We start from the raw sequence: 25118 nt of genomic DNA on the forward strand, positions 1-25118 counted from the left end.
TACCATCTAATCCTTAAATGATGGTCCTTCTAATAAAGGCCCTTGAAAATATCTCTGAAGGGCAACACTTTTGAAGAATTTTTTCTCCATGCTACTTGAGATCAAGCGGAAGACTTTAATTAAACCTGTGACAGTGAAACCTGTGCACGGTCATTAGAAAAAAAGGTTTGCAAGCAGTAGCGGGGCTTTCTGAGAAATGCTATTCTGAATTCTACAAACTTTTTTTTTTTTTTTGAGACAGAGTCTTGCTCTGTCACTCAGGCTGGAGTGCAGTGGCGTGATCTCAGCTCACTGCAACCTCTGCCTCCTGAGTTCAAGGGATTCTCCTGCCTCAGCCTCCTGAGTAGCTGGGATTACAGGCGCATATCACCACCGCCTGACTAATTTTTGTATTTTTAGTAGATTGCACCATATTGGCCAGGCTGGTCTCGAACTCCCAACCTCAGGTGATCTGCCTGACCTCGGCCTCCCATGTGCTGGGATTACAGGTGTGAGCCACCGCGCCCGGCCTGATTTTCACAACCTTTGGCACTCAAGCTCTCCATTCTCAAAATTACCTTCTGGGCCAAGGATAGGCACTTCCACCCCTTCTGGAGCTCTGAGAGGAGTCACCCATCTCTGAGGTCCCTCATCTAATTTGTCTTGAGTGTGGGTTAGGACTTGTTGAGGCTGCACACCCCTCAGGGTGTCTGTGCTTTGCTTGTTCGTGGGATGCTTGGCTGAGTCCCCACTCCTTCCTGAGTAAGCTCACCCAGCAGGCTGGCCCTATCCAGCATGGCAGTGTGTGTGGTAGGGGTTGGAGGGTGGGCTGCAACAGAGGTAAAGGAAGGAGGAGCAGGTGTCGGGGAGCCTGCAGGTGGTCACATCCAGCTGTCACCATTGATAAAGATACAACTGATTTCCATCTGCCCAACTCTCGTGTCCACCTCTCCCCAGTGGTGGGGTCAGAAGGCATTCACAAGGCAGAAGCACTACTCCTGCCCTTCAAGGGCACTGAGGCCAAGACTTTCCAACTGAAGTCTGCCAATTTTTTTTTTTTGAAACAGGGTCATCCAGTTTGCAGTGCAGTGGTGCAATTTTGCTCTGTCATCCAGCTTGCAGTGCAGTGGTGCAATTATGGCTCACTGCAGCCTCGACCTCCCAGGCTCAAGCGATCCTCCTGTCTCAGCCTCCTGAGTAGCTGGGACTATAGGTGCATGCCACCAGGCCCCACTAATTTTAAAAAAAAATTTGTAGAGATGGGGTCATACTATGTTGTCCAGGCTGGTCTTCAACTCGCGGTCTCAAACGATCCTCTTGCCTTGGTCTCATATTCAGTCCATAACATCCTCCAAGGGTTTTTGAGATGTTGCTCCACAACACCAACACACATTTCCTATTGATGTACTTTCATGCTGGGATTGCAGGCGTGAGCCACCAGGCCCGGCCCTATGCTCATTTTCTGCTTTTGTTATTTCATTAATTTATTTGTTTTGTTTTGTTTTTTGAATCAAAGTCTCACTCTGTCGCCCAGGCTGGAGTGCAGTGGTGTGATCTCAGCTCACTGCAACCTCCATCTCCCAAGTTCAAGCGATTCTCCTGCTTCAGCCTCCCGATTAGCTGGGATTACAGGCACATGCCACCACACCCAGCTAATTTTTGTATTTTTAGTAGAGACGGGGTTTCACCATGTTGGCCAGACTGGTCTTGAACTCTTAACCTCAAATGATCCACCTGCCTCAGCCTCCCAAAGTGCTGAGATTGTAGGCGTGAGCCACCGTGCCCGGCCCTAATTTTATTTTATTTGAATCAGTTAAGTTGTCTTGTCCTGCTTTTTTCTTTTTTTTTTTTTTTGAGATGGAGTCTTGCTCTGTTGCCCAGGCTAGTGTTCAGTGGCGCGCTCACTGCAACCTCCACCTCCTGGGTTCAAGTGATTCTCCTGCCTCAGCCTCCCGAGTAGCTGGGATGACAGGCGCCCACCACCATGCCTGGCTAATTTTTGTATTTTTAGTAGAGACGGGGTTTCACCATCTTGGCCAGTCTGGTCTCGAACTCCTGACCTCAAGTGATCCACTCGCCTCGGCCTCCCAAAGTGCTGGGGTTTCAGGCGTGAGCTACCACGCCCAGCCTTTTTTCATTTTTTTTTTTAAGCCCTCAGAGCCAAGAGCAGACTGGGTCACAAGTAATTTTTCTTACATTTCAGAATTAAGTGAGCCCTCTCCCGTTGCCACAATGAGCGTTTCCCTTTCTTCTTTTGCATCAACATTTAAAGATCATCTATTACAGGCCATGCAATGGGATGGGGGGATACTGCCCCCTCCGGTTCCTAACTTATCCACATACCAGCACAGGTATCCACTCCCCATCCCTTCCTCCTCTTCAGCTTCAGAGTCTTCTCTTTCTCCCCCTGACCCTTAAGAGCCTTCCCATTGCAACTTTAAAGGACTCCTATTTGAGTACTTCAAAAATCCACCAAGAGCCAGACGCATTGGTGTGCACCTGTAGTCCCAGCTACCGGGGAGGCTGAGGCAGAAGGATCCCTTGAGGCCAGAGAAGCATAGGAAGACCTCATCTCCAAAAAAAGGAAAACCCACCAAGGTCCAAGCACGATGACTCACACTTGCAATCTTAGCACTTTGGGAGGTTGAGGTGGGAGGATCGTTTGAGCCCAGGATTTGGAGACCAGCCTGGACAACATAGTGAGACCTCATCTCTACAAAAAAACTTTTCTTAATTAGCCAGGTATGGTGACATGTGCTTGTAGTCTAAGCTACTTGAGAGGCTGAGGCAGGAGGATTGCTTGAGCCCAGCAGGTTGAGGCTTCAGCGAGCTCTGATCGTGCCACTGCATTCCAGCCTGGGCAACAGAGCAAGACCATGTCTCAAAAAACAAAAACAAACAGAAAACCACCAAAGCACACCACCTCCAAGAAGCCATCTTTCTTTAAATCCTATCATAATCACGATCTATACTCAATGTTGTATGTATTCATACACTCGGTTGATACTTTCCGTACAATTCACCTGGCTGGTGAAATGTTACCTCTTCTGTGCAGGGCTCATGCTCTGTGAGCCTCAGCCGTCCCTTGAGTAGTTAACCTTGTCCTGGGGAACAAATAGTCCCAGATATACACAGCCTAATTTTTGCCAAGAAGTCAAGCTGAGAAAGGCCAAACAAAATGACAGCCCACGATGCCCCAGAGGCTTGAGAGTGTTCACAGAAGAGAAGTTGAATGTGAGAAAAGCACCAGCGTTTCCAAGGATGGAGATGGACCCTCCAAATACAGAAAATGCTTTGCGCAGTTCACCTGCCTGTACTATCGATGACCAAGACGCAGACAGCTGATGATCACTTTCAAATGCAGACACAGAAAGAGAGCACAGCATGACACAGGGCAGGAGACAGATGCCAACGGCCAGTATGGGAAAGAGCAGCCCAGTGAGCACGGAGCCCAGCAACGGCCACCCTGTTCTCCAAACTCCGTAAAATTTCCCTGCTGGGGAATTAAAGGGAACACACTTCTAGTAAAAGAGAGGGAAAAATCTTGGCTTTGGAAAAGATCAGGAGTGTAGTTATAAGAACAATAACAACAACAACAGTAGAAATTCCTTTGCCTCACAGCTCTGTTTTTGGGATGAGTAAACTGAGGTTAAGAATAGGGCACAGAGCTAGATCATCGCAGAGGGGATTGGGACCCAAGTGTCTCTGATGCTCCATCATTTTTATTTTATTTTATATTTTATTTTTACATTTAATTTATTTTTACTTTATTTTTAAATTTAATTTACTTTTATTATTATTTATTTATTTTATTTTATTTTTTGAGACAAAGTCTCGCTCTATCGCCCAGGCTGGAGTGAAGTGGCACAATCTTGGCTCACTGTAACCTCTGCCTCCCGGGTTCAAGCGATTCTTGTGCTTCAGCTTCCCGAGTAACTGGGATTATAGGTGCCCACCACTACACCCGGCTAATTTTTCTATTTTTAGTAGAGATGAGATTTCACCATGTTTGTCAGGCTGGTCACAAACTCCTGACCTCAAGTGATCCGCCTGCCTCGCCTCCCCCAGTGCTGGGATTACAGGTGTAAACCACCTCGCCCGGACCATCTACCTGTCTTCTATCACAGCACGCTGCTGCCAAGCTCTATAGATGCCCCCATAGCGCCCCAGAGAGTGCTCATCACCCAAATGGACTCCTGAAAGACGCAGTAACAGAGGAGCAGTAAGAAGCCAAGGAGGAGAATGGACAGATACAACAAAATCTGCAGCATGGTGGTCACTCTTGGTGTGGAGATGGGTCTGGAGCTCCCGCAGGCCTTGCATGGTCAGTTACTGACTTCCCACCTAGACTCCGGGCACCAACTCCTTGGAAGCCACTGTCCAGCCAGCCATGATTCCATCTCTTCTGGCGAAGGGGCTCCAAGCCCCGGGGATTTCTCAGCCACTACGGGAAGATTTACAGACTTCCCGTAGTGGAATCTTGTCTTCCCAGCTACAGTCCAATCCTTTGCAATCAGTATGTTGAAAGCAGGACTCCTGATATGTCTGCTTAGACTTGCTAAGTGGAAGTGTCTTCCCCCATCCCCCTAGAAAAATATCAGGCAAAAGCCTTAGAATTTTTCTGATCATTCTTAGGTAATAAAAAGTCTTGCAGTCACTAAAAATGGAAAACACAGTTTCCATTCAACAATTTTATTTTATTTTATTATTTTTTAATAATACACCAGTAGGGTTAGGCGCGGAGGCTCACACCTGTAATCCTAGCACTTTGGGAGGCTGAGGTGGGTGGATTACAAGGTGAGGAATTTGAGACCAGCCTGGCCAATATGGTGAAATCCCATCTCTACTAGAAATAAAAAAAAAAATAGCCAGGCGTGGTGGCAAACACCTGTAATCCCAGCTACTAGGGAGGCTGAGGCAGGAGAATTGCTTGAACCTGGGAGGCGGAGGTTGCAGTGAGCCAAGATCACACTACTGCACTCCAGCCTGGGTGACAAAAAAAAAAAAAAAAAAAAGTCGGAAGTCGGAAGTCGGGGCGTGGTGTCTCACGCCTGTAATCCCAGCACTTTGGGAGGCTGAGGTGGGTGGATCACGAGTTCAGGAGTTCGAGACCAGCATGACCAACATGGTGAAACGCCATCTCTACTAAAAATACAAAAATTAGCCAGGCATGGTGGCATGTGCCTGTAATCCCAGCTACTCGGGAGGCTGAAGCAGGTGAATCGCTTGAACCCAGGAGGCAGAGGTTGCAGTGAGCCGAGATCACACCACTGCACTCAAACCTGGGTGACAGAGTGAGACTCTGTCTCAAAAAAGAAAAAAAAAAAAAACAAAACAGGATTAGTTAAGGATCCGCTGAATCCATTCAACAAGTTTAAATGTTCAAACTAATGCATTATTATGTTTTCAATGATCTTTCATAGGTAAGACTTCTCTCCTTTCCACCAGCTGGGGCTAAGTACAGGATGGGCTGCTGTCTGCTGGGATGGGGACATGGGCCTTCTCTCTTCACATATCCAGATATGTTTCTCTTCAATAGGAATTTGCTGTCCACTTACCCACTCCCAATTCTTCCAGGATCAAAACAGGTGGAGTAAAGTGTAAGGAGAGGGGAGACATCTCTTGTCTGGTGCTTTTGCAAGAAGCCCATGCCCTCTCCAAGCTAGGGAGATGTTTAATCCTGATTATTTCTCTTGTGGCCTTCCCTACCAATCCCAGGCTTTTCAAAGGTTGATCTTATGGACTTTTTCATGGGCTCTTCAGAGAGACTCCTCCTGTTGCCTGTTGTATCCCTACTGATGTGTGCACAGACCCTCTTCTTGGAATCCCCTCACCCTAGCAGGCTTCCTCACGGGTGGGACCTCCTGGGTACCAGGCAGACATTCATACCACAGATTCTACTCCTACAGGAGACTATGAACCTTTGACTCAGGAGTGGGTTGGACTCCAGTCACCTGTGCTCCCCAACTTTGAGTGACAAATGCCAGGCTCCCTCATGACCTGCTAAAGTGCTTCCTAATGAGTTAAGGTGAGATGCACGGGCTCTCTCCCTGTCTCTCCCTTTTGGGGGCAGGGGGTGAGACTCACAGCTCTTGCTTTTTCCTAAGAAATATAATTTCATCATTCGCCTTCTTTTTCATTTCTAATTCTGTACCATTAATACCCTCCAATTGGAAGAGAAGATTCAAGAGTCACAAACAACCATGTTTCAGTTATCTCCTTCCTCAGTTCTGCATTTGGTCCAGCACCTTCTTTGGAAGGCAGCTGCTATTTTATCACGGAACCTTCAAAAACTGCCAATACTCAAATCAATTTTTGCCTATCGCAACAACAATTTTATTGCATTTTTAATCCTTCCTTCCTTCCTTCCTTCCTTCCTTCCTTCCTTCCTTCCTTCCTCCTTCTTCTTCTTCTTCTTTTTTTTTTGATGGAGTTTCACTCTTGTCACTCAGGGCAGAGTGCAATGGTGTGATCTTGGCTCACTGCAACCTCTGCCTCCTGGGATCAAGTGATTCTTGTGCCTCAGCCTCCCGAGTAGCTGAGATTACAGGCACCCACCACCATGCCTGGCTAATTTTTTGTATTTTTAGTAGAGATGGAATTTCGCCATGTTGGCTAGGTTGGTCTCGAACTCCTGACCTTGTCATCCACCTGCCTTGGCCTCCCAAAGTGCTGGGATTGATTACAGGCATGAGCCACCACACCCGGCCTCATTTGTTTCTTGAGATGCAATTGTATATGGTTCTTCCCTCTGTCTTGGTGCCTCCTTTCCTTGGTGTGTCAGCTGAAACTTCCTTTTTTTTCTTTTTCTTTTTTTTTTTTTTTTTTTTTGAGACGGAGTCTTGCTCTGTCGCCCAGGCTGGAGTGCAGTGGCGCGATCTCGGCTCACTGCAAGCTCCGCCCCCCGGGGTTCACGCCATTCTCCTGCCTCAGCCTCCCGAGTAGCTGGGACTACAGGCGCCCGCCACCACGCCCGGCTGACTTTTTGTATTTTTAGTAGAGACGGGGTTTCACCATGTTATCCAGGATGGTCTCGATCTCCTGACCTCGTGATCCGCCCGCCTTAGCCTCCCGAAGTGCTGGGATTACAGGCGTGAGCCACCGCGCCCGGCCTTTTTTTTTTTTTTGATGGAGTCTTGCTCTGTCGCCCAGGCTGGAGTGCAGTGGCGCGATCTCGGCTCACTGCAAGCTCCGCCTACCGGGTTCACATCATTCTCCTGCCTCAGCCTCCCGAGTAGCTGGGACTACAGATGCCCGCCACCACACTCGGCTAATTTAACATCCTGTTCCACTACTGTGGAATAAGCACCAACCACTCCTCTTAGGTGCCCATCCTCCTATAGGCACTGGGGCTGCAGGAATTAACCCGCCAAGGTGCCCTTTTTAGTGTTATGGGAATAAAGAGTGCAAAAGAAAATCTGGAACTACAGAAAATCTGCAGTTCTGCCCGTTCCCAGCTTTCTGAGGGCACTTTGGCCTTAATTGCCAGCCCAGAAGATTCAGCCCGGTGAGGCCTCAATCTGAATATGCAGGAGGCCAAGCCCTTTCAGGTTCATAGGTGGGGCGGCAAAGGTGGGTGTGGGTTGTGGATGCACTCAGCCTCCTGTTTGCTGCCTCTCTTCCAGCTCCAAAGGGTTGATGAGAGCCAGATTGCCTTAGATCTGTGCTGGGGAGCACAGCAGCAACCAGCCACATGTGATTACAGAGCACTGGAAATGTGGCCAGTAGGAATTGTAATGTGCCATAAATGTAAATCACACACCAGATTCCAAAGACCTCATACAAGAAAAAGAATCGTAAATAGCTTATGAATAATTATAAAATATCGATTACATGCTGACATGATAATATTTTGGTTATAGTCAGTTAAATAAATTATTAAAATTAATTTTACTTTTACTTTTTTTTTTTTTTGAGACAGAGTCTTGCTCTGTTGCCCAGCTTGGAGTGCAGTGGCGCGATCTCGGCTCACTTCAACCTCCGCCTCCCGGGTTCATGCCATTCTCCTGCCTCAGCCTCCTGAGTAGCTGGGACTACAGGCGCCCGCCATCACGCCCAGGTAATTTTTTGTATTTTTAGTAGAGACGGGGTTTCACCGTGTTAGCCAGGATGGTCTTGATCTCCTGACCTCGTGATCCGCCCGCCTGGGCCTCCCAAAGTGCTGGGATTACAGGCATGAGCCACTGGGCCCGGCCTACTTTTACTTTTTATCTTTTTTTGTGTGTGTGGTGGAGTTTCGCTCTTGTTGCCCAGGCTGGAGTGCAATGGCGAGATCTCAGCTTACCACAACCTCTGCCTCCCAGGTTCAAGCGATACTCCTGCCTCAGCCTCCCGAGTAGCTGGGATTACAGATATGCACCACCATGCCCGGCTAATTTTGTATTTTTAGTAGAGACGGGGTTTCTCCATGTTGGTCAGGCTGGTCTCGAACTCCCGACCTCAGATGGTCCACCCACCTTGGCCTCCCAAAGTGCTGAGATTACAAGCATGAGCCACCTTACCCGGCCTACTTTTTATCTTTTTAACATGCTCTTAGAAAATGTAAAAGTACATATGTGGCTTGCATTATCATTATATTTCTTTCTTTTTTTTTTTTTTTTGAGATGGGGTCTCGCTCTATCACCCAGGCTGGAGTGCAATGGCATGATCTTGGCTCACTGCAACCTCTGCTGCCCGGGTTCAAGCAATTTTCCTGTCTCAACCTCCCGAATAGCTGAGAATACAGGTGCATGCCACCACGCCCGGCTAATTTTTGTATTTTTAGTAGAGACAGGGTTTCACTGTGCTGGTCAGGCTGGTTTCGGACTCCTGACCTCAGGTGATCCACCTGCCTCAGCCTCCCAAAGTGCTGGGATTACAAGCGTGAGCCACCATGTCCAGCCTTGCATTATATTTCTACTGGACAATGCAATCTTTCTTTTTCTTTTTCTTTTTTGAGACAGGGTCTCGTTCTGTCAACCTGACTGGGGTGCAGTAGTGTGATCTTGGCTTCCTGCAGCCTCGACCTCCCAGGCTCAAGTGATTCTCCTGCCTCAGCCTCCTGAGTAGCTGGGACTACAGGACTGCTCCAGCACACCTTGCTCACAATGCCATCTTAGACTTTTCAAATACAGCACATTTCCTCTGCTTCATAAAGAATCCCAGAGTACTTACGGTGACAGAAGCCCTCAGCTTTCTCAGAAATACTACAATATAGCAACTGCTAGGCCTTGGATATTTGTTCTGTGCTACAGTCTTGATATAAATCATTTCATTTAATTCTCACAGCAACGCTATGAGCAGGGAACTATGACTGCCTATTTTCCCTAACGGGAAACTAAGGCTGGGCGGAGAAGTTAGGTCACTTAGCCAAAGTGACATGGAGAGTAACAGCAAGAGTGGGAAGCAGAAGAGGACACCAGGGCTGTGTGGCCACAAGTGGGCACACCTGACCCCCCTGCTCAGTGTCCTCTCAGCCACAGCATCTGTATTAGTCCATCCTCATGCTGTTATAAAGAACTGCCTGAGACTGGGTAATTTATAAAGGAAAGAGGTTTAATTGACTCACAGTTCAGCATGGCAGGAGAGGCCTCAGGAAACTTACAATCATGGCGGAAGGGGAAGCAAACACGTCTTTCTTCACATGGTGGCAGCTAGGAGAAGTATAGAGCAAAAGGGGGGAAAGCCCCATATAAAACCATCAGATCTCATGAGAACTCACTTACTATCACAAGAACTGCAGCATGGGGGTAACCACCCCCATGATTCAATTACCTCCCACGACAGGTGGGAATTATGGGAAGTACAGTTCCAAATGAGATTTAGGTGGGGTCACAGCCAAACCACAGCAGCATCCCACAGCCCCTCCCAATCACAGAGACTCCCAATGGTCTCACAGTCTGGGAATCCCATGGGCCTCTCCCAGGTACAAAATATGGAGCAGATCTCACCTCAGGGACCCCCATTTCCCTCACGATTGCATAGGTCAGGCCTGGATTTTCTTGTCCTTCTGACCTATTGAGTACCAAGAATCTGACTGGAGCGGGGCGAAGGGTGGGGTGTGGGCTCCTCATCAGGTCCAATGGTGGGCTGCTTGCACTCCAGAACATGGGCAGAGTCAGTAGCAGGGCTGTCTCAGGCCCAAGAGGCACACCCTGCCCAGGATGCAGGCAGTGCCAGTGCTTATGAGGATTTGTGGGCCATGAGTCCTCTCCTAAGATTGTCTCCAGTATGCTGCAGGGAACATAGGACATCTGTCTATAGTCTCTGTCACTGTGCAAATCTGATCAGGTTCCTCAAATGCCAATCTGGTCAGGTCTCTTCTGCTTCAGAGACTCTTTCCACCCTCCATCCCGTGTACTTTGAGGCTGGAGTTTAGCAAAGCAATTACCCGCTGTGCATCTCTCTTGGTTCATCTTCTCACCCTCACATTCCAGTCTCAGGCCATAACTCAGTCATCTCGGTCTGACATTGTTCAAAAAAAAGGAATGGGGCGGGGGTAGAATTCATTCATTCAGTGGTGCTAGTCACTGAACTAGGTACTGAGTACAGTGGTGAATCAAAGACAGATAGATGCCTTTGGACCCTGGCAGAAAGAAGTACAAATTAAGTACAGTCCCCTTATCGTAGTAACAGCTCCTATCGTGGAAAATTGGCCATTCCTACAGATTAATAATGAATCAGTGACCAAGGAACATCTTCAGAACAAACAGAAAAGCAAAGCAAGTGGGAGAAGATTACTTCTAAACTTCCAGATAGTTTTCGAAAATTATCCCAAGTTTTCCAGAGTCTGGAGTTGAGCCTCCGCTCCGCCAGGGGACGCTGCAGGGCTGCTCGCGTCGATTCCTTCCGCTCTAGGCCGCAACTCTAGCTCTCATCTGTATTTCCGCCGGCGCGAAACGAGTGTAGCTTGTTTGTCGTGTGGCCTCAGTCTTTCGCCGTCCCTCGCTGTTCCTCACCATCGCACGCCACCGCACCCCATCTCTCGACATCTGCAGACATCTTTATTTTTCCCACGCTGTCTGTCAGGTCTCCGCCGCCACTTGACGCCAGGGCGCCGGGTGAGTCCACAGCAGGGCGCGTGGTCTGCTCCACTCTCACCATCAGGGGAAACTGAGGCCCCGGGGAAGGCGGCCAGAGAGGTCAGGCCCGGTCCCTGGTGCATTGCCTCGTCCCCTCTGCCGGAGTGAGCCCCCCAGGATTCCCGTGCCCTCGGGAAAGACACTGGCGGGTGAGCCGCGCCCTTGGCCGCCGCTGTGCTGAGCCGGCCACGTGCGGACGTCAGATCCCCTGTCCGCGCAGGTACTCTGCGGGGAGGCTTAGTGCCCCTGGATGGCGGGAAACGTGGCTCGGCGACTTGAGCTGCCCACCCCCGACTCCTGGCACTGGAAGCCTCCAAAGCCACTTGTCTGTTGCCTACAAAGTGTCAGTCATTGTGCCATGTCCTTGAGACCGTTAACTCGTTTTCCCCTCAATAACTTTTAAAAGTAGGTGTTAGAACCTTCATTTTACAGACCAGTTAGCTGTGGTTTAAATGGAAGACGCTCCCAGCACCCCAGTGGGGCAGAGTCTGGACTTCGGTCCCCGGGCCTTGTACTAAAGCCCCCTCGCCGTGCTTTTTCCCTGCCTAGGCCTTGTGAGCTGTGCTGCTCCTCGGACGGCTTCGCACCAGCCAGCGCCCCCTCTCTCCTGCAGCACTCTGATCTGCCCCCGCGAGGGGCTTCCACTGTCCGCGGGGTGAGAATGCCCCTGGGTAAGTGCCGCTGCTTATGCGCACCTTGGGGAAGGACCCTTCTGTGGGACGCAGTAGAGGGGACGGTCAATGAGCTCAGCCAGTTCTGAGTTCTGAGAACTGTCTGGCAAAGCGTGTGCAGAGCAAAGCGTGACTTAGGAGAGGGGCTGGGCTTGGGGGTCACATCCTGGCTAAGTTCCTTCATTCCCCTGAGATTGACTTTCTGTAAAGTAGGGAAACTGTAAAAGCTCTCTGAGGGCAGAGGCGTTGGCTGTTTTTCTTGATTTTGAACCCACGGTGCCTGTCCACGTGTAGATACTCAGAATTGGTGGGCTGAATGTACAGGCTAGGCATTTTTACCAGAAGTCGGTTTTCCTGTGGACTCTGGGTGGGGACAGATGGAATCTGCCTGTGAAGTGATGATGGCTCTCACGGTCCTGGGTACCTTTCTCTTCCCTGGGGGGGAATAGCCCTTCCCTCTGGAGATCTGGCAGCTAACACGCTCACGTGGGCTCACCTGCCCTTTTTTGCACCTGTATTCGAAAGTGATCGTGGGCTGCCTGTGCCCTGGTCATTGATAGTGCAGGGAGAGAAATCGCTGAAAGCGCTTCCCCGTGTTTGGAGGGTCCACTCCTGTCCTTTCCAAACTCTGGAGCTTTCTCACACCTCCTTCTCACCATCTTTCAAATGTCTCCTGGCACTTGGTGTCTGATTATTATTGAGTGCTCCCTCTGCAAGGCTCAGTGCAGGGGTCTGGGAGGTGTTCACCAAGGTTTATAAGGGTGGGTCCCTGCCTCAGGATTGGTGGTGGAACCACAGCTGCAGCCCCTACTAGTTACACCCTGTGGCAGCTACTGGCTTGATTGTCTTTGCCTCTCTCTATTGTGACCTTGAGGACAGTGTCTTGAGTTTTGTTTAATATTTTTTTGTAATTTTTTAGAGACAGGATCTCACTCTGTTGTCCAGGCTGGAGTGCAGTGTGCAGTGGCGTGATCATAGCTTGAACTCCTGTACTCAAGTGATCCTCCCACCTTAGCCTCCCAAATAGCTGGGACAGACAGGGTCTCGCTATGTTCCCCAGGCTGGTCCTGAACTCCTGGCTTCAAGTGATTTTCCCTCAGTCTTCCAAAGTGCTAGAATTACAGGTGTGAGCCACTTCGCCTGTCTCAGTATCTGAGTCCTGTCTCTTGACTTACCTGGTGCTTGGCGATGGTTGATTTTCAGCAGTTATGGAACAAATGAAAAACAGCAGATGGGCCAGGTGCGGTGGCTCACACCTGTAATCCCAGCACTCTGGGAGGCCAACGAGAGTGGATCACTTGAGGCCAGGAGTTCAAGACCAGCTTGGCCAACATGGTGAAACCCCATCTCTACTAAAAAATACAAAAATTAGCTGGGTGTGGTGGCACACGCCTATAATTCCAGCTACTCAGGAGGCTGAGGCACACCAGAATTGCTTGAACCCGGGAGGTGGAGGTTGCAGTGAGCCAAGATCACGCCCCTGCACTCCAGCCTAGGTGACAGAGTGAGACTATGTCCCTAACAAAAAACAAAAAACAGGAGCTGGAAAAAAACAATTGTGGCTGGCTGTGGTGGCTCACACCTGTAATCCTAGCACTTTGGGAGACTGAGGTGGGTGGATCACTTGAGCCCAGGAGTTCAAGACTAACCTGGGCAACACGGCAAAAACCTGTCTCTGCAACACACACACACTAGCCAGGTGTGGTGGCATGTGCCAGGAGGTGGAGGTTGCAGTGAGCCGAGATTGTGCTACTGCATTCCAGCCTGGGCTGCAGAGCCAGACCTTGTCTTTAAACAACAACAACAACAACAAAGACTTAACAATTGTAAGGTGACAGGGCTTAGCACATTGATGCATGTCAGGGAAATACTTTTGAGTGAGGCAGCCTGTGTGGGGGTGGTCGGAGCTATTTCCCACTGGCCCAGTGGTCATCCCATGGTGTTCCCCTTGATGGTCTTGTCCGTGGGCCACCAGGAAGAATTTCCCCACAGGATTGTCATTGTGATGTCAACGACCAAAGCCAGAGGTATAGCTAGGCATGGCTGATAGAAGAGTGAGATGTGTAATCAGCCCTGACCCACAGATGACAGATGGGCCATCCTGCCCATAATAGCCCTTACTGTGTATGCTAGACTCCGCCACGCTGGTGTGCCACACCAGAACCTGTCCTAGGTTCAGAGTCCCCTTCAGTGTACTGCTTCAGGATCACAAATTCAACAATATGTGCTTAAGATGAGACTTAAGCTGTCCCTGATGTCTGGTTCTTCTCTAGATGAACTTTGTGTTGCTGAGACCTTAGACCACTGTTAACACTAGCCAACTTTTAGGAAACGTTTACTACCTGGTGGCTTCTATGCCAGTAATCTCCTTGTCCTTTCCAGAACAGGCTTGACCGGGCGATGTCTAGATAGCTCATCCAGGGGCTTCTTGATTCTGGCAGAGGAGGCTGATTGGTGCAGAGAGGCCCGTGAGAGGTGTCTCCGCCCTGCCAGGAGGCAGGTGGACCATGGTGTTTTATGAGGTCTGTCCTCTGGAGATCTGGGGCTTTGTGTCCCACAAGGGTGGGTGCATGCAGGTTCCCTGGGCGTGATGTCTGGGAAGTAGAGAGAGGTGAGGTAAGAGTGTGTTTGTGCTGGCCCCAGTTTTACCCTCTTTGGGGCCATCATGAGTGCATTGGATTCCTCTTGTGCCTGCTTGGGTTTAGCATCTTTAGGGATCCCTTATCATTGTTGTGTCTTGGAATATCTGACTCAAAAGCTGGAGGGCTTGGGCATCAAACCTACCTGTACCCTGGTCCCAAACGCTTTACCACTACTCCCTAGCTTTGGTTCTTTTTGTGATCTTCAGTTTTCTCATGTGGAAAACAGGAGTACACTGAAGTGATTTTTCTTAGGATCACACAGTCCCTGTCTTCCATGTCTGAAGAACTCTGCCAACTTTCTCATCTGGAGAGTCTTTCCTTTACCTCTCCTGGTTGGGGCAGGTTCTGTTTATGTGGGACAAGATGGAAGCTGCTTCATCCTGTGCTCTGCTGTACCACTGTCCTGACTCAGGCCATTTTCCAGGCTTCTGACAATTTCAAGTCCTGGATCTCTTTCTGCCCCTGTGTGCAAAGTGATTACAGGCTGCTTGTGTCTTGGTTATTGGTAATAAAGGAAAAGTTACAAGGTTTTCCTCTTGTGTAGAGACACCATTGTCCATTTCAGACGGGATGACCTCAGGGGACCGTGTCAGTGACCCAGGATGGGCTAGACAAGCTGTCAGTACATTCACCTCCTGAGACCCTGATTCCCCAAGTGTGTTTTCTGTGGGTGAATATCGTGTTTTCCTGGACTTGCCATAAGCAGTGCCAAGTGCATCAGTCACATCTTGGCTTCTTGTGCCCTGCAGGAGTGTCACATGACTGCCGCCCCATGTGTGTGAGAGGTGTCCTCTGGGAGAGCATGGATTCTGAGGTCCCAGGTAAGTGGGGTCCTGCTCGGTTCTCTAGAGCTCAAGTTCTCTGCAGGTTGTGAGGCCAGAGGTGGTTGGGTGCTGAGGAGTGGGGAGTGAGGACACAGGTGAAGGCTGCTTCCCTTTGCTCCTGTCTTTGCTCCTTCAGCAGGCAGGGACAGGCCTGGGCCCTCTTCTGCCTTCATGGGGCTGCTGCCAAGAAGGTGCTCCCTGAGCTTGATTGGGGCTCTGAGAGTCCCTGAGAAAGACCCTGTCATGTTGAGAGGAAAACCATGTGTTGGAATGGACAGAGGGGCTGCGTTTCAGATTCAAGCCTGGATTCATACCCAGTGCCCGACTGAGCGGTCTTATGTAAGCCTCAGTGGAACAGATAGCCAATATTGATACCCTCCAGCCCAGTCTGTTATTTATTATTTATTTATGTATTTATATTTATTTATTTATTTATTTTTGAGACAGAGTCTCGCTCTGTTGCCCAGGCTAGAGTGCAATGGCATGATCTCAGCTCACTGCAACCTCTGCCTCCTGGGTTCAAGTGATTCTCCCTGCCTCAGCCTCCTGAGTAGCAGGGATTACAGGTGCCCGCCACCACGCCCAGCTAATTTTTTCTATTTTGAGAAGAGATGGTGTTGGCCAGGCTGATCACGAACTCCTGACCTCTGGCGATCCACCCTTCTCGGCCTCCCAAAGTGCTGTGATTACAGGTGTGAGCCACTGTGCCCGACCTATCTTTTTATTTTTATTTTCATTTTCTTTTGAGACGGAGTCTCTGTCGCCCAGGCGGGAGTGCAATGGCGCAATCCTGACTCACTGCAACCTCTGCTTCCCGAGTTCAAGTGATTCTCCTGCCTCATCCTCCCGAGTAGCTGGGATTATAGGTGCCCGCCACCACGCCTGGCTAATTTTTTTTTTTTTGTATATTTAGTAGAGATGGGGTTTCACCATGTTGGACAGGCTGGTCTCAAGCTCCTGACCTCAGATGATCCACCTGCCTTGGCCTCCCAAAGTGCTGGGATTACAGGCGTGAGCCACCGCACCCGGCCAGCCCAGTCTTTGAGAAGAGCACCAGGATTCTCAATATTTCTGCCCATGTTTGCCTTCCTTTCTGCTTCTGGCAGGGATTGGTAAGTGATCTCTGGGAGTCAGAAGCAGCACCTGTAATCTTAAGCTGTAAGTCTGCTTGTTGCCCTGTCAGCTGTTCTGTTCCAGATGAGACCATTGCCCAGAATGCCAGCATTGGCCTCCTTTCTGGGCTTGCCCTCTGCCCTTTCTGCCCCTGCATTCGAAAGTGATCATATGCTGCCCGTGCCCTGGTCATTGGTAGTGCAGGGAGAGGAACTGCCGAGAGCACTTCCCCATGTTTGGAGGGTCCACTCCTGTCTCTTCCAAACCCTGGAGCTTTCCCACACCTCCTCCCTCCCACCACCTCTTAGATGCCTCCTGGTGCCTGGCATCATCTAGTGGGTTGTGTTGCTCTTCTCCCTGGCCCAGGGCAAGTTATTGTGAGACATGAGGGAAGGGTGTGGGGTGATGAGTTTGGCCTCAAGGAGCGGAAGGGCTGGGTGTGGAGCTGAGACAGGGCCGCCCTGCTCCTTCCTCCCGGAAGCTTTCTCTGCCTCCATACCTCTCCTTCCACGTCCTTATGCAACCCCGTCTGCACCAAGCTGACCCCGTGGAAATTGTTGCCTGACTTGTCTCCTGGCTGTCTTTGCTGTGGTCTCAAGGGCAGTGTCTGAATTTTGTTCCCCACTTTGTTCTGTCTGCCAGATGGTCAGTGTTCTGATAGTGTGGGACAAAGGAAAAATGGCAGCCTGGGCAACCCCCCCTCTGTAAGAACCAAAAAATTAGCCAGGTGTGGCGGTGTGTGCCCCTGTAGTCCCAGCTACTCAGGAGGCTGAGGCGGGAGGCTCTCTTGAGCCCGGGAGTTCAAGGCTGCAGTGAGCCATGATCGTGCCACTGCCCTCAGCCTGGGCAACGGAGTGAGACCCTGTCTTAAGAAAGAAAAACGAGAAAGAGAGAGTCCCTCCATTGTAAGGAGATCCAGTTCGTTGCATTTTGGGGTGTTGGAGAAAAATACTGAGTCAGCACCTGTGTGGGATTGGTGGGAGCAGATTTGGTATTTTCCACCCCTTCAGAGGATTCTGAGGTAACTCATTTCTGTTGGCCTTGGCCTTGTATGGGGAGGATTTTCCCTCCAGCTTGTGGGAAAGGAAACAAGGACCAGAGACAGGCAGGGGAGAATATCACTGAGGGATTTACAGCAGCAGCCTCTGCATGGCTTCCCCACGACCTCCCCAGCTGCTTGCCGGATGCTGCTGGAGAAACAGCACATCCCAAGAACATCATGGCCCCAGCATCCTCTTGAACTTAGTAACAGTGGGCCCGACAGATGAAGTGGATATCATCCCTGCCTTAGAAGTTCTCTAGCCCCTTTCTTAGAGATAAGCTGCTATTTCGTTCCTAAAAGAAGTCATGGCTGTTCAGGTGAGAAGAATGGTTTAGTCAGCATCTATGCAACACTGTAGAGACGCTTGGTGAGAGGTGTTGGGATGCAGGAGAGTGGCAGACCGCAGGGCCCGAGGTAAGGTTTCTTGTCCATCTCTGGAACTTTGGCATTTTGCACCCTGTAAAGTCACGTCCCCTTTTTTTCTGGTGCTTTGGTGGTGATGTAGGGAGAGGTGAGGATGAGAAGAGGGGCCACATCCCATGGATTCCCAGATCCAGACTCCTCTTCCCTGGGAAAGCTGGACTGGAGCTGGCCCCTCCTTCTGTGCCTTCAGGGGCTGTGGAGGAGGAGGCCCCTGCAGGGACCTGCCTGGGGCGAGCTCTGGGGCTTTTCCTGCAGTGCATTAGCAGCAAGTCATAATGGAAAGTGCCTGGATTAAGGGCCATCCATATCTGGCCCTTAGTTTTTCCTTTGCCACCACCTGACTCTGTGACCATTTTCTTTCCAGTTGTACTCAATGGTTAAGATTTATCCTAGCAACATTGTAGGGGTACACAGCCAAATGATTCAGGAAAAAAGATGGAGGTTGAGTCTGGAGGAATCCCTGTGCCAGCTTCCTCATGCTCTCTCCCTCCCTCAGAAATCATGTGGAACCCATTCTCCCCTCAGCAGTGAAAATGCATTCAGCCTGTGTGCAGTGTTTCTGCCCAGGGAAGCCCAGTAGGGACTCCATGCCCTTGGTGTTTACTGGGAGCTGGTTATGTAGACACCACCTGCCTAGCACGCACCAAAATTCCAGACTCAGGAAAACAGGTGCCTGTACCACATTATTTGCATGGAGAGACTGTCCAGTGAACAGCTCTGATCAGTAAACCATTGACTTGGAACATCCCAAGAGCCAAGTTCCCAGATACCAGCCAAGGGCCATCTGACCTGTTTTGAATCTCAATTTCCTGATACAGAAAACAAAGGTAGGGCAGAATTGATTTTTTTATTATTATTATTATACTTTAAGTTTTAGGGTACATGTGCAAAATGTGCAGGTTTGTTACATATGTATACATGTGCCATGTTGGTGTGCTGCACCCATTAACTCGTCATTCAGCATTAGGTATATCTCCTAATGCTATCCCTCCCCCCAGAATTGATTTTTACAGATGTGACCCCATTATCCTGCTCTCTAGTCCCCAGATTTTTCCAAGGCTTTTGTCAGAGGTGTTTCCCCTTGGTGGTTAGGTTTTATGGAATTTTACAGGACAGATGGCAGCTGCAGGAGTCTTGTACTGTCCCTGACTTGGGTCATCCCACAGGCCCTGGCACCGTCCTCCTTCCCTTCCTGGCTCTCCTGTCCTTTTCTGCTCCTGCATCCGAAAATGATCATAGGCTGCCTGTGCCTAGGTCATTGATAGTGCAGGGAGAGGAACACTGGAAGAGGTTGTCCCCGTGTTTGGAGGGTCCACCCTATCCCATCTGAACCCTGAAGCTTTCACACACTCCTGTTGCTCTCCTGCCAGCCCTTGAGGAGTCCGGTGCTTGCTTGGCTGCCACATGAGAGTCAGTGTGGGGGGACATCATGCTTAAGTCTTTCTCAGCTTGACCTCTCTTTCCAGAAACCAGGCTCTGTGTATTGAGGGGTGGATCAGGATTGTAGAGCATCAGTCCTGCTCATGGGAAGGAAATGTGATATGTAATGAGTCATAGTGTGTCGCAGTGGATAGCACAGTTTTGAATAAGTGCAATAATTGGCATATAAACGTGAGGGAGACTTTGAGGTTGGGGTGAGCAGGGCTGACCCCGGGTGTGTGTGTGTGTGTGTGTGTGTGTGTGTGTGTGTGTAACTTGGGGACAGGATAGGGTAGCATCTTTACATCTTTACATGTCATTGGCCTGGAATAGGGGGTCCTGAAGGGTTTGTTGTGAGAAAGAGAAAGTGCTCATTGCTGCAAGGGGAGCACAGCTGGGTTCTGAGAGGCAAAACACTTCCCTTGCTTCCCATCCAAGAGTTTCGCCTGCTGTCTTGCCCCTCTGAGGTGTGCATTGGTGTCACTCGCTGGCCACCATTCCAGCTCTTAATTCCTCTGCCTTTTGTGCTGGCCTTCGGGGCTCCCCTGAGGATGACTGGTTCTCAGGTTGCCCCTGGAGGAATGAGTGGAGTTGTAAGATCAGGAATAAAGCTAGAGAGGGAGGGCCAAAGGGAAGTCACTGATGCAGCCACCTTCTAGCCCATTCCACCTCGATTGAGAGGTCGCTTTTTCCTGTTGAACATGTTGGATAGTGGGATGTGTTATAAGAAGTGATGTGTGTGGCTTCTTGTTATTGCAGGATTGTCAGTTGACCTCTGTCCTGTGTGCCCAGTGGCCCCAGGTGACGTGTCTTCAAGAAGAGGCTGAGCTGTGGTGCTTGTAAGGTATGAATCCTGGGTGCTTCTCTAGAGAATGCACTGGTGTTCAGGCTGCAAGGACGAAGGCTTTGAGGTCACTAGAGGGGAGGAAGAGGCTGCTTCCCATTGCTTGCTCCTCCACTGAGGCCCACAGGGACATGTGACACTCTCTTTTCCTCGAACTCTGCCACTCCACTGTGTGAATCATGGCGGGGCTTACAGAGCTCCCCTTGGGCTCTGAGTCATCCTAGTGTGGATTGGCATAGTTTGTTGAAGTGGGAGGAGTACTGCATTTTGGAGGCAGGCAATTAGCTAGTGGTTTTCCCTGTACTTGGTGGCGATCCTTGTTATGAAGTGATTTATGGATTTTTTTTTTTTTTTTTTTTTTTTTTTGAAGCAGGGTCTCACTCTGTCACCCAGGCTGGAGTGCAGTGGTGCACTGATGGCTCACTGCAGCCTCAACCTGGGCTCAAGTGATTCCTCTACCTCAGCTGCCCAAGCAGCTGGGACCGCAGGTGCGTGCTGCTGCACCCAGCTAATTTTTAAAAATTTTTTGTAGAGGCGGAGTCTCACCATGTTGCTTGGGCTCGTTTTGAATTCCTGGGCTCAAGCAATCCTTCTACCTCGGCTTCCCAAAGTGCTGGGATTATGGATAGTAAGTCCACGCCTGGCCAACGTGTGGATAGTATCACACAATCCCTGACTTCCTAATCCAGTGAATTCTCAACATTTCACCCAGGGTTGATCTTCCGTCTCATTCTCTTATGAGGGAAGCATTTGAGTAGTGGTTCTCAAACTGTGGTCCCAGAACCAGGCACCATCAGTATTACTTGGGAACTTGTAAGAAGTGCAAGTTCTTAGCCCTGTCCCGACCTACATCAGAAGTTTTGGGGCTGGAGCCAGCAATCTGGCTTAACATGCTCTCCAGGTGATTCGTATTCATGCTGAAGTTTGAGAAATCAAACCATGTTAGAAATCTTTGGGAATCAGAAGCAGCTGCTGCAATTCGAGGCTGCAAATCTGGTCACTGACTTGTTTCCAGGTCTCTTAGTTTGGGCCCTTCCTAAGCTGCTGGCATTGCCTCCCCTCTAAACTCACTCACTGCCCTATTTTGTCCCTGTATTCGAAAGTGACCGTGGGCTGCCTGTGCCCTGGTCATTGATAGTGCAGGGAGAGGAATCAATGAAAGCGCTTCCCCGTGTTTGAAGGGTCCACTCCTGTCCCTTCCAAACTCTGGAGCTTTCGCACATGCCTTTATTCTCACCAGTGATGTTACCTCCTGGTACCTGGTTGTTGTGCCAGACTCCTGTTACCTCACTGGGGATGGCACCAGGTTCAACAGGCCAGAGAAGAGACCTGGAGCCAGTGAAGGAAACAGGGTTTATCTGGGGAACTTGAGGGCAGTCAGCAGTCTAGTGGTGGTGGGCTGGATGGGGGCACCTCATCCGCTTGTAAAGTGCATGCGGGTTATATAGCACCTTCCCCCCAGTAACCTCCACATGGCAACCCTCGTTTCCTAAGAAGCTATTGTTATGTGCATCTACCATACACTGGTGCTGTATGGTTCATTGAGTGCCCCTTGTGCCCAGCATGGTGGAGCGTACTCACAGGCTTAAGGAAAGGACGGTGAAGCAGGGACCTGCCACAGTGGGTTTATGTCTCTGAGCTAGTTTTGGAGCCACAGTAGTGGTTACCCCTTCCTAGAGCTCCCCCCAGAAGCTCTCTCTGCCTCCCCATCACACTCCTTCCCACCTCTCAGCACTGGTCACACTGTTTGGGAATTGTTGGTTTGCTTCTCCTGCCCCCTGTGCTGTGAGCTTCCTCAGGGCAGTGCCTCTGTCTTGTTTCACATCGTGCCTGGTAACTGACATGTAGCACCTGGACAAACAGTAAATGAGAAGACACATTGTTGTAAGGTGACAAGGCTTATCCCATTGAGCAGTGCTGGGGTTAAAAATGTCCTAGAACAAGCCAGCTGTTACAGTCCACCTTCAGTCCTGGCTGTGAGGAGCGTCCGTGGTCCACCAGGGGTGGATTTTCCCTCTGCCCTTAGATTAAGGTGGCAAGGGCTAGGGTAGTAATCGAGGGAGACAATGTGCAGTATAGTCAGATGTATGAACGCAGCTCTTACACACTAGATGGTAGGCGCGGGGCTCTCCCACCCCACCTGTTCGTTACCCATCCCAGTTCTGTGCTGATCACTGCCAGGCATAGCCTGCTCCAAAAGCCTTCTTGCCTTGGCATCCTTTTTTTTTGAGACCTAGTCTTGCTCTGTTGCCCAGGCTGGAGTGCAGTGGTGCAAACACGGCTCACTGCTGCAACCTCTGCCTCCCGGGTTCAGTGATTCTCATGCCTCAGCCTCCCGAGTAGCTGGGATTAAAGATGTGCATCACCACGCCCAGCTAATTTTTGTATTTTTAGTAGAGATGGGGTTTCACCATGTTGGCCAGGCTGGTCTCGAACTCCTGGCCTCATGTGATACAAATAATTGGGACAGCCTCCCAAAGTGCTGGGATTACAAGCGTGAGCCACCACACCCAACCTGTTTTTAAAATGTTTATTGTCTGTATTTGAAGTTTACAACATGATGTTATAGAATAATGGGACAGATATAGATAGCACAGTGGTTACTCTGGTGAAGCCGATGAACATATCTGTCATCTCACATAGTCACCGTTTTTAGTGTGTGTGAGGAGCAGCTGAAACCTCCTTAACAGAAGTCCCTTATGTTGTGCATGAGCCCTCTAGACTTACTCATCCTGTATATCTGCTACTTGGTGTCGTTTGACCTACATCTCCCTATTTCCTTCAGCTCCTGCCCATGGTAATCACCATTTTATTCTCTATCTTTGTATGCCTAACCTTTTTTTTCTTTTTTAACATTGCACACATAAGTGAGATATGCACTGTTTGTCTGTGTCTGGCTTATTTCATTTAACATAATATCCTCCAGGTCCATCCATGTTGTGGCAAATGACAGGATCTTTCTCTTTTTTTTTTTTTTGGTTGAGACAGGGTCTCCCTCTGTCACCCGGGCTGAAGTTAAGCCCAGAAGACAGGTTGCAGTGAGCAAACACAGCTCACTGCAACCTCTGTCTCCTGGGCTTAAGTGACCCTCCCGCCTCATTTCCCTGAGTAGCTGGGACTGCAGGTGCTTGCCACTATGCTTGGTTAATTTTTGTATTTTTTGTATAGATGGGGTTTCGCAATGTCGCCCAGGCTGATCTCCAACTCCTGGGCTTAAACCATCCTTCTGCCTTGGCCTCCGAAAGTGCTGGGATTACAGGCATGGACGACCATGCCTAGCCCAGGGTCTTCTTCTTTTTTTTTTTTTTGAGATGGAGTTTTGCTCTTGTTGCCCAGGCTAGAGTGCAGTGGCGCGATCTCAGCTCACTGCAACCTCCACCACCTGGGTTCAAGTGATTCTCCTGCCTCAGCCTCCCGAGTAGCTGGGGTTACAGGTGCATGCCACCACGCCTGGATAATTTTTTGTATTTTTAGTAGAGATGGGGTTTCACCATGTTGGTCAGTCTGGTCTTGAACTCCTGACCTCAAGTGGTCCACCCACCTCGACCTCCCAAAGTACTGGGATTACAGGTGTGAGCCACCACGCCCGGCCAAGGGTCTTCTTTTTAAGGGTGAATAATGTTTTGTTGTGTGCGTGTGTGTGTGTGTGTGTATGCCACATTTTTTTTCCATTCATCTGTTGATGGAGATTTAGATTGTTTCTGTATCTTGGCGATTGGGAGTAATGCCGCAGTGAATATTGGAGTGCAGATGTCTTTATGAGGTGTGATTTGATCTACGTTGAGTATGTGTCCAGAAGAGGGATAGCTGGGTCTATTTGATGTATACTGATAAGCAGCACACAGTGGGCACATAGGATAGCATAGATGCCATTTCTCTCACAGATAGTTTGCTGACCCCTTCCTAGAGTTATGTTTTTCTTGTTCCTAAGACAATAATGTGGCTGTAAGTACTAATAGAGACAGTGGCATTTGTGGGATGCTTATGATCTGCCAGCCTGTGTTAAGTGTTCTCTGTGTCTGTTTATATGGGTCTGCTGCATGCAGAGGCTCCATGGGATGTGTTGTCTTCATAGCAGCAGGGTGCTGGACCATGGGTCCCCAAGGTGAGATTTTTGGACTGTTGTCTGGAATATGTTTTTTTGCATCCTACAGAGTCATGTGCTATTCCTGGGGCTTGGATGATGTAGGGGAAGCAAGGTGAAAGTGGTATCCCATGGTTCCCCGTTCTGTCCTGCTGTGGGGCTGTCCCTCACATGCCTTCAGTGGCTGTTGCAGAGGAAGAGCCTCCGGAAATCTGCATGGGTAAAGTGAGCTCCCCGGGGGAACCTTCCTCCTCCCTTGAGCGCTGGTGTGTCCACAGTGTGCTGTGATCTGGATTAGCAGTGAGTTTTTCTTTCAGGGTGTGTGTGTATGATGTTAGGACCACATGCTCCTGACCTTTTCCAACCCAAAAGCATTTCCATTTTTTTAATGCTGGAAGTGTCTTAACTCCTTTTGGGGTCTTAGAAGGACACACGGTGGCCATGGCTGGGCCTCTGCTCAGCTGGGCTGCTCTCCCTGCCTCAGGCCATTCCTCAGGCCCTTGACACCAGCCTCCCTCCCTTGCTAGCTCTCTTTCTGTCCTTTCCTGCTCTTGTATCCAAAAGTGATCATGGGTTGCCTGTGTCCTGATCATTAATAGTGCAGGGGTAGGAGTGCTGAAAGACATTTTCCCTGCATTGGTCCAGCCTTCCCTTTCAAACCCTGGAGCTTTCCCACGCTGCAGCCTTTTTCCAGCTAGGGAAAAGAGCTTTTCCCTAGCTTTCAGAGCTTGGGCCTTTGTGGGCCCATGTGATGTGACTAGACCCACCCCCTGACTTCTGAGGGTTCATTTTGTTTTTTCATGTTAGGGATCCTCCTGCCGGAAACCAGTCTGCATTTCTCTTTGGGCCCCACGCTGGAATGAATTCAGATAGCAGTGAAGGGCACCCTGAGAACTGTGAATCACAGGCTTTGCTTCATGAAATGTGAAATCCACATTGTTTCTACAGGCGCCATCGGTAATGTTGAACAAATGGAGAAAGTTGTAGGTGGGGCTAGGAAAGCTGTATTCCTGTGGA

General features: G+C 49.7%; 6 non-coding genes across 6 annotated transcripts; 5 read left to right on the forward strand and 1 right to left on the reverse strand.

Moving 5' to 3' along the window:
• Positions 1–3212: 3212 nt before the first annotated feature.
• LOC129474927 (small nucleolar RNA SNORA71) lies at positions 3213–3345 on the reverse strand. Its single transcript, XR_008654675.1, has one exon. It is a non-coding gene; the product is annotated as a small nucleolar RNA SNORA71 (small nucleolar RNA).
• An 8875-nt stretch (positions 3346–12220) lies between these two features.
• Positions 12221–12354, forward strand: LOC129475003 (small nucleolar RNA SNORA71). Its single transcript, XR_008654733.1, has one exon. It is a non-coding gene; the product is annotated as a small nucleolar RNA SNORA71 (small nucleolar RNA).
• Positions 12355–16438: 4084 nt separating this feature from the next.
• Positions 16439–16572, forward strand: LOC129474923 (small nucleolar RNA SNORA71). The gene has a single exon (XR_008654671.2). It is a non-coding gene; the product is annotated as a small nucleolar RNA SNORA71 (small nucleolar RNA).
• A 2397-nt stretch (positions 16573–18969) lies between these two features.
• Positions 18970–19103, forward strand: LOC129474924 (small nucleolar RNA SNORA71). Its single transcript, XR_008654672.2, has one exon. It is a non-coding gene; the product is annotated as a small nucleolar RNA SNORA71 (small nucleolar RNA).
• A 2002-nt stretch (positions 19104–21105) lies between these two features.
• Positions 21106–21239, forward strand: LOC129475002 (small nucleolar RNA SNORA71). The gene has a single exon (XR_008654732.1). It is a non-coding gene; the product is annotated as a small nucleolar RNA SNORA71 (small nucleolar RNA).
• A 3411-nt stretch (positions 21240–24650) lies between these two features.
• On the forward strand, positions 24651–24778 carry LOC129474926 (small nucleolar RNA SNORA71). Its single transcript, XR_008654674.1, has one exon. It is a non-coding gene; the product is annotated as a small nucleolar RNA SNORA71 (small nucleolar RNA).
• Positions 24779–25118: the final 340 nt, after the last annotated feature.

The sequence above is a fragment of the Symphalangus syndactylus genome, chromosome 24 (genome assembly GCF_028878055.3).
Source record: "Symphalangus syndactylus isolate Jambi chromosome 24, NHGRI_mSymSyn1-v2.1_pri, whole genome shotgun sequence".
Taxonomy (NCBI): Eukaryota; Metazoa; Chordata; class Mammalia; order Primates; family Hylobatidae; genus Symphalangus; species Symphalangus syndactylus.